This window comes from Ursus maritimus, unplaced genomic scaffold (assembly GCF_017311325.1).
Source record: "Ursus maritimus isolate PB19 unplaced genomic scaffold, ASM1731132v1 scaffold_33, whole genome shotgun sequence".
NCBI lineage: Eukaryota > Metazoa > Chordata > Mammalia > Carnivora > Ursidae > Ursus > Ursus maritimus.
This window is the reverse complement of record NW_024425897.1, coordinates 2,036,720-2,045,944: the sequence shown is the minus strand read 5'-3', so window position 1 is coordinate 2,045,944 and position 9,225 is coordinate 2,036,720. Positions and strand designations below refer to the sequence as shown.

Genomic DNA, 9,225 nt, shown 5'->3' with positions numbered 1-9,225 from the left:
GGGGGTGGCGAAGCGGGTAGACGGGGCGAGGGTCTGTGGGAGGCCGAGCGGGGCTCTGGAGCTGCCTGTGACAGGAGGGGGTACTTGAGTGGAGGGAGCCGGTGGGGTGAGGAGGCCCGTGGGCTGAGGGCAATGGTGCGGGGGGGCCAATGGGGCTGGTTTGGGCAAGGAGTGGACAGGGCAGGTGGGGACTTTGCGGGTGGATGGCGTGGGAGGGACGTGAGCTACAGGCCCGGGTTTGAGCCGAGGGGCACCTTGTGACATCGCAGGGGCGGGGGCGGCAGGCTGGGAGAAGCAGTGGGAAGAGCGGAGGACCAGAGTCAAAACCTGGGGCTCTGCTCCCGACTTCCTCTGCTTTTTATTCCGTGACCTTGGAGACATGCTATTCTTGTAAAATGGGGTGCTTACCTACTTTGCCCGCTTCGCATTGTGAAGGGCAGATGAAATAGTACATCTGAAAGTGCTTTCTGAAATGCAAATCCGCGCGTTGTTTTTCTTTGAGTCTAGAGGGGGCGTTAGACTGGGTAAAAGATCGTGGTTTTGAAGAAGGGGCAGTGGCAGGGAAGGGGGAATGTACTGTCCGTAGGCAGAGAATTGAACTCAGGATTGCTTCAGAGGAGGAAGGAGAATTTATGCCGGAGAAATCTTTGCTTTGGGAGAAAGGTGAAAGGAAACTCAGAGGTGTGTCTCGGCTGGTGGACAGAACACAGATTTTAGAGTAAGACTTGTTTGGTCCCTGCACTGTCACTATTTGTCCTCTTGGGCAAGTTACTTCAACTCTTAGAGCCTGTTTGCTTATGGGTGAAATGATGTGATTCTTGAGGAGTAAATGGATTCAAGCATAAAGTGCTTGGGTAGAATGGGGTTCACCCACCGTAGAATGGGTGAACATTAAATGTCAGCTTTCTTCCCCCACCGTCGTGTGATGAGACTCATCATAGTATGTTAGCACTGAAGAAATGATTCTTTCTCTTTCTTTCTTTCTTTCTTTCTTTTAATTTATTTGAGCGGGCGCGCGCACATGCGTGTGCAGGGTGGCGAGAGGCAGAGGGAGAAGGAGAGAGAGTCTTAAGTGGACTCCGGTGCTGGGCTGGATTTCATGACCCTGAGATCAGGACTGGAGCTTAAGCCAAGAGCCGGCTGCTCAGTCGACTGTGCCATCCAGGCACCCCAAGGATGGGATTCTTTTTTCATACAGTCTCTGGCAGGTGAAAAGAGATCTGTTGTCTAAGAGGAGAAAAGTGGAGACTGGAGACCTGCCTGCTGCAGTTGAGAGTAGTTCTGTGGCTCTGGTGAGGGGTGAGGCTGAAATGCTGTGTTAGGCTCTCTGGCATAGTATCCTTGGCTTTGTGGGTTCTTAAATCTGATTACTCACTTACCTGCAGGGTGAGCAGGTCCTGGGAGATTGATGCCAACTTGACTTCTAATTGAAGGAGAAATTCAAAAGAATGGAAAGTATATGAGTTCTAGAGATAGGAATACCTGAATTTAAATCCTGTATCATTTGTTTCCATTAGTGTGACTCTGGGTAGGTCAGTTCCCCAAACCTGAACCTTTGCTTTCTCCTGCAAAATACAAGGACAGTTCTTGTTAAGAGTATTATGAAGATCAACAAAATGACACAAATAAAGGCAGGGACATGAGTACCTAATGATTGAGAACTGTTATCATTGGATGAGCCTGACTAATGGACCACAGTGCTGCCTTATCACATCACATTCATGCCAGCTAGTCAGCACATTCTCTTCTTAGTAGGAGAGCTAAAAAGCATATCAGAAGTTTGCTTGCTGGACTTGGAGAAGAGAGAAGAGATTGTAGGGAATTGGGTGAAGACAGTCCTGTGGCTCTAGCAGGGCACCCTTTCCCACTCAGTAACTGAGAAATGTACCTTATTTATTTATTTTTTTTAAATAAAGGCTTAACCACTTCTTTTTTTTTAAAGATTTTATTTATTTATTTGACAGAGATAGAGACAGCCAGCGAGAGAGGGAACACAAGCAGGGGGAGTGGGAGAGGAAGAAGCAGACTCATAGGGGAGGAGCCTGATGTGGGGCTCGATCCCATAACGCCGGGATCACGCCCTGAGCCGAAGGCAGCCGCTTAACCGCTGTGCCACCCAGGCGCCCCGAGAAATGTACCTTAAGCTCAACAGGCCTTCTTCAGCCTTCTTCCATAATCACAAGAACATTCCGTAATTGCAACATTGTTAGCTTTGTATCTTATAGTAACTGCTTCAGTTGTCAAAATTAGGATATATTTTACAACTAATTAATACAGCTTTTAGATTGGCAGCTCCCCAGTACTATCTCTTAGTTTGGGAGGTACTTCAGTTTCATTGGCAACAGTTACAGATCACTTTAGAAAAGAGTTATCAGAGGCTGCAATCTTCAGAAGGGATTGCTTGCAAGGTTGGTCCTTGGCTCACATCTAGGAACTTGACACTTGAACTGTTCCCTCCATTTTCTAACTGATAAGGGCGGTTCATTATGCCTAGACTCTGAACAAACAATATGATTACCTCTTTCCTCCTGGGAATCTGGAATTTTGATGGTTGCTAGGCAGACAGTGCCTGTGTCTATCAATGAAAACCTTGGATGCTATGTCTCTAATGGATTTCCCTAGGTACAAGCATAGCATACATGTTACTACATTGTCTGCTGATGTAGAAGGGCACATGCTCAGTGTATACCTTCACAGGAGGGAGAGAACACGAGGAAGCCCATGCACAGGTTTCTCCAGAGTCCACCGGTCTTTTTCTCTGATAAATTCACTGTAATACAATTTACCGTAATTTAGCTACGAGTACAGCTATGTATGTGTGGGTGGTCTTGGGGACCCTGAAATAATTTCTTACTTAGAGAAGGCGTCTGTAGGTGGCTGATTCCATCAGATATATGTGGATTCCTCTAATCCTCATCTGGGATCTTGAGACTTCATTATGCTAGGGATGATTGTTACTATTTAATCGGATAATATATGGCTACTTATTACATTCCACTACTTTAAAACAATCGACAATAAGCCCTCAGCATTCCTGGGGAAGTATTCTTGAGGTTCTTAAGAGTAAAGGAATTTCTGAGTACCCGCCAGGATAATGAAGGTGGGGACTTAAGTGGGGAGATGAATGTTGAAAAATCTCCTTTTCTCATTTATTTGTTTCTGGTTTTTTTCTCTTCTATTTTTCCAGAGAGAAGGCAGAGGACTGAGCGGGGCTTGGTCCAGATAGGGTTGAGCTGAGGTTTTTGAGTTAGCTCAACTGAGGTTGAGCTCAGTTTTTTGAGTTAGACCTGACATCTCAGCTCAGACATTGGTAACTCAGGCAGCCTTGACATGCTTTTATGGCACTTGGGGCACATTAGTGACATAACTTTCCCTGTCTTTGTCTATCTACATGCCACAGTGGTGTTCCCTTACTCCACTCACCCACTCTGATCCCAGGCTGTGAAACCTAGCCTATTGCTACTAAGTAAATTTTACTTTCCCTTTAATTAATTAACTCATTCAGGAAACATTTGTTGAGCACCTACTGTTACTTAGTACGCACTAGGTAGGCCAGATCAATAAGAAACAGTGTTAATGAGATTGCTCAGGTCATCAGCATCAAGTCAGACTTACCACAAGTACCCCTTCTACTCTTATATCACAGGTCTGGTGACCAGACTCCTGCCATGTTCATATAGTCAAACCCAAGTCTCCTTGGTGTCAATTCTCTGATCCATATCTGAGCTTTGACCTTTTCCTGCTAGGCTGCCCCTAAGACTAGAACTGCAGCCGTAAAGCCCACCCTCAAGATTGTGGGCCACTCTGAGGACAGGGTTCCTCAAGATCATGTCCCACACAGCCCTCAGCCCTCTCCCTCTGGGAGGAAAGTTAGAGGAGAGAAATAGAGAAGAGAGTCCTGTCTACAGTGGAATCTCCACGTATGGTCGTCTTCCAGTCTCTGTCTCCCTGACTTCTTTCTGCCTGCTAGTCTTGCTCTGCTCTCCTCCTTCTAATCTGTCTTTAGAATGTTACTGAGCTGCCTCTGTCAACTTCCTCCTGGATCTGCCTGGTTATACTCCTCTGTGTCTAGGACATTGGTGACCTGTTCCTGCCTTTCCTCGTTTGGCTTGTACCATACAAATGGACCTTGAACCCTGGGACATGGAGAGTTCCTGGCTGAGACGAAAAGTAGGCAGCATTCCTTGCCCTCCCACCCCTCTTCCCACCCTCAGGAGGCTTTGATCAGAATCTTTTTCCATATCCTAAAATATCCTCTCTTTTCATCAGTTAGAATGCTAGAATCTTGAGGTGTCTTAACTAACTTGATGTGGTGTTTAAATGGCACTGAAGCATTAGGGACAGGCCAGAGCCTCCCTGGGGGACAGATGTGCTCCAGAAGATGAGCTGGTTAACTCATATCTAATTGGAGGAACGTATGCTCTTTTTTTTTTTTTTTTAAGATTTTTTATTTATTTATGTGACAGAGATAGAGACAGCCAGCGAGAGAGGGAACACAGCAGGGGGAGTGGGAGAGGAAGAAGCAGGCTCATAGCGGGGGAGCCTGATGTGGGGCTCGATCCCAGAACGCCGGGATCACGCCCTGAGCCGAAGGCAGACGCTCAACGACTGCGCCACCCAGGCGCCCCTGGAGGAGTGTATGCTCTGATGCTCAGTGGGCTTTGTGGAGTTCATGGTTATGCACTCCTTTAGTGTGGTTTACCGTGGAGTAAAAATCATGGTATTGGCATTTTCTTCCAGCATCATGAAGCTGAAAATTTCCATCCTCATTCCCTTTCCTTTGTGAGGCTATGTTAAAAACAACTATCTATAGAGTAAGGCGAGAGAAAATTAGTGTCAGTAGAGGGAATTCGTGATGCTAGAACCATTGTTGTTAAACCAGCTCTAAAATATTTTAAGGAGAAATTGGAAGGAAAAAAACTTTACCTGTAATCCTGCCACATCAACTATATTAGGTTGCTAGGGCTACCATAACAAAGTACCACAATGACTTAAACAACAGAAATTTATTTTCTCATAGTTCTGGATGCTAGAAACCCAAGATGAAGGTGTCAGCAATGCTGCTTTCTTTTGAAGCCTTTCTCCTTGGCTTGTAGATAGCTGTCTTCCTGTGTCTTGACATAGCCTTCCCTCTGTGCCTGTCTGTATCCTAACCTCTTATTATAAAAACAGTAGTAAGTTTGATAGGACTGGCCCACCCTACTTACCTCGTGTTAACTTAAAAACCGTATGTCCAAATACAGTCACATTCTGAGGTACCTGGGGATGAGGAATTCAATATATGAATTTTGGGTGGGACACAAGTCAGCCTATAACACTTAATGCATTAGCATTTTAATTTCTTAGATCTCCTTTTTAGTCTTTAGCTATATTCACTTTATTGCTTATTTCAAAAATAGCCCATATTTATTATGTTAATGACTGCATGTCGTATTTTGTATTGATAGATCATAATTAAGCATTTCTGTTTAGACTGTCTAGTTTTTCCCTTAAAAAACAGCGTGTTTGTACATCTAGAATTTTTTTTTTTTTTTTTTTTTTGTATTTGTTCATTTGAGAGACAGAGCACAAGCAGGGGGAGACACAGAGGGAGAAGCAGACTCCCCGCTGAGCCGGGAGCCCAATGTGAGGCTCGATCCCAGGACCTGGAGATCATGGCCTGAGCCGAAGGCAGACGCCCAACCATCTGAGCCACCCAGGCGCCCCTGTACATCTAGAATTTTGTCTTCTTCTGAATCACATTCTTCTGTTAAATGGTGGATGGGTCTTGAAGTTTACTGCCCCACTGTTTTCAAAGGACCGTACTTAGTTGTGCTTCACTATTGTTGGATTTTATTTACTTTTTCCTGCTAACTCTGCAAGCATAAAAGGGGACCTTATTCTTTTGATTCTAAGATAATGATATTTGACCATGGTTGGCTATGTTAAATTATGAATTAAACAAACAACCAAAAAACCTACAAGGCGGAATTGGCCATATGATATTGTGCTCTTGATTTCTGCTATGCCGAAACTCAAATTCAGGTTTCTCCTCATACTTGCAGTACTGTTTCTTGGATACTGGCTTCTAGCTGTGTCTGCTCTGGGTATCTTTCTTGCAACAGTTGGGTCTCCTAGGTGTGCACACTATTCTGACCCTCAACTAATTTGCAGGTAAGTAGAAGCAGTGATAGGTGGGGGACTGGCCGGTTATCTGTCCATAAAGGAAGTGGTGTTGGACCATGTGGCTTTTCAGTAAAACTCCCCTGAGAAGATATTTAGCCATTTGGCACTCTGCCGCCGTGGGAATGGAAGGTACAGGTACTTTTTTCTTCGGGCCCCAAACCTTTTGTCCGTGGCTCTTGACAGGTAGTGAAAAAGTAATAGGAGGTAAAAAAGTGAAACATGCTCTAGGAAAGTCAAAGTATTGTGTGTACTTGCTGGGAGGTCACTTTCAGCTAAGATTTTGAATAAGGAAGGCCTGGAAGTGATGGGGATGGACATTTGTAAACAAAAAGAGTGGTTGGCAAGGGAAGGTCATTTCAGATAGAACAAAGAGCAAAACAGAGAGGAAAATGAGGAATAGCAGTAATAGGTTTTGGCAGAAATGCAGTATATTTAATGGGAAGAGTGTAGATGAAAGTGAGAAGAAAGCAGATGGCCTCATACGTAGTCCCAGACTCAGAGTTTGGGTTGAATTGATGAGACAGAAAAGAGCCCTTGAATATTTCAGAGCCATGAGTTATGTGCATTAAGAAGATTATTATGGCTGCATTGTTTGTCTCAGTGCCCTTAGGGATTCTCAGAATTGATGTGTCACTAGCTGTTTGCTCCCCCAGAGGGCAGAAATGTTCTATTTCTGACTCCTTACTGCAGATTTTCTCTTCTGTCTGTGTTTGCAGTTTGCACCTAGTGGAGATGTGGTTTCCTCCAATCCCTTCCACCAGCAGCTATTCCCATCCTTGATTTAAATTGCTGAAACGTATCTGTGCATTTCATTTTCCTCATTATTTATATATTTGTTTTTGTATTTGCTTTTCTCGTGTATCTTGGCATTTTGGAAAAAGGCTTGGCCTTTCGTGAACATTGCCAAGCTGGCCAGAACATTCCTTTTGTTTATGTGGTGAGCTACAGAGTTAAGCCAAAAATCCTCAAATTTCACTTGCATTTGTTCACTTAGTTCTGAGAGGCTCTATCTTTGCTGCTGAAGCTATTCTCTTTTCCTGGATATTTCTATGTGTAAAGCTGGTCTGGAAGCCTGGATTCAGGGCAGCCAAGGCTATCTGTACCATTATAAAAGCAAATGAGCATGACATTTGTTCGTTTGTTCATTTGTTCGTTCATTCATTTATATAGTAAATTTTGCTAGCTGTGTGCCAGTCTTCGGAGGGGCCCATTAGAGGGATGAATGAGTAGATGTGGTCTTGCTGTCATGGAGTTGTCATGGAGCTAGACAAGCATTAAACAAAAAACTATAAGTAAGTATGATTGAAAATGCTAACAAGTGCCAAGAAGCAAAAGTAAATGGTGTTGGTGAATACATTCGTAATGTTTTACTACTATCACCACCATCCATCTTCAGAACTCTTTCATCTTGTAAAACTGAAACCCTAATTGCAGTTGATTTTTGTATATTGATCTTGTATCCTGCAACTTTGCTGAGCTTGTTTTTTTAGTTCTAATACTTTTTTAGGTTTTTCTATATACAAGACTATGTCATCTGCAAATATAGTTTTTCTTTTCCAAACTGAATGCCCTTTTATTTCTTTTTCTTGTCTCATTGTCCTGGCTAGCACCTCCAGAATAATACTGGATCGAAGTGGTGAGAGTAGACATTTTTATCTTATTCCTGATTTTGGGGGGGCAACTTTCAGCTTTTTACCAGTAAGTGTGATGTTAGTTGTGAGTTTTTTATAGATGTCCTTTATCAAGTTAAGGAAGTTCTCTTCTATTTCTTCCTTTTTTTTTTTTTTAAGATTTTATTTCTTTTAGAGAGAGATAGCATGAGAGAGAGAGAAAAAGAGAGAGCATGTGTAGGGGGAGGGGTAGAGGGAGAAGCAGACTCCCCACTGAGCAGGGAGCCTGACATGGGGCTCAATCCCAGGACCCCAGGATCATGACCTGAGCTGAAGGCAGATGTTTAACCAACTGAGCCACCCAGGCGCACCCCCGCCCCTTTTTTAAGATATAGGGGCAGAGGAAGAGAGAGGGAAAATCGAAAGCAGACTCGTGTGGAGCCCTTCATGGGGCTTGATCTCACAACCAAGATTATGACCTAAGCTGCAATCAAGAGTTGGACGCTTAACCAGCTGAACCACCCAGGCGCCCCAGTTCCCTTCTATTTCTAGTTTGTTGAGTGTTTTTATCATGAAGCAGTGTGGAATTTTTTCAAATGCCTTTTCAGCATCTATTACAAAACTAATTTTAAAACTTTGTTAGGCCAGGTCTGTAATGGCTTTTGCTACGGGGATAGTTTAACTCCACTGCTAAGGTGTGGCCCCTTTGAGGTCTCTACTGAATGCTTTGAGGGCTTTCTGCTCTCGCTGGGAGTCACTCAGATGCCCCTAAGCTCTGTGTGAACACTAGGAGCCATTCAGCTCACAGTTCCCTGGTTGTTCTTTTCCAACTTTATGGAATATCATCTACCGGTATGTCTTAGTATTCATCAAAGACTTAGGGGAATTCTGTTATGATTTCTGAAGCTTTTTTTGTTTAGCTCTCTCCTCTTCAGAATTTCCAGCTGCTTTTGACTCCCTGTACTCTTATTTCTGTCTCCTCCACTTAGACCATCATGATCTGCTTAGAATGCCCTTTCCTGTTCTGTGGCCTGAGATGTGTCTTCTGGCAGAAAACCAGGCAGTCATAGGGCTCACTTTGTTTCCTCTCTCTCTCAGGTATTATAGTCCTGTGCTACTTGATTAGTATATGAAATCAGTGGTTTCATGTATTTGTCCATTTTCCTTGTTGTTTTATGGCAAGAGGTTAAATCCAAGTCCTGTTATTCTCTTATGACTGTAGGTAGAAGTTTTTGGATCACAGGATTTTAGTGCTGGAGCAAACACGGAAAAAAGCTATCTGATCGTCCTCTTCTATGTGAGAAAACTGAGGCTTGAGGGAGATGACTTGCTGATATTGGCAGTTTTAAGACACTAGCAAGATTCTGTGGATTTCCATGTAAGCACACAGTTGATGCTTTGTACACATGTTACAGAAGGAAATACAAAGTCAGAGATGTTCAGGTAGGTT

The 9,225-nt window shown here is 43.8% G+C and overlaps 1 protein-coding gene across 1 annotated transcript in view; it reads left to right on the top strand.

Annotated features, from left to right (window-relative positions):
• PI4KA (phosphatidylinositol 4-kinase alpha) overlaps positions 1 to 9,225 on the top strand; it is a 119,620-nt gene that overhangs the window by 209 nt on the left and 110,186 nt on the right. The window lies entirely within an intron of this gene.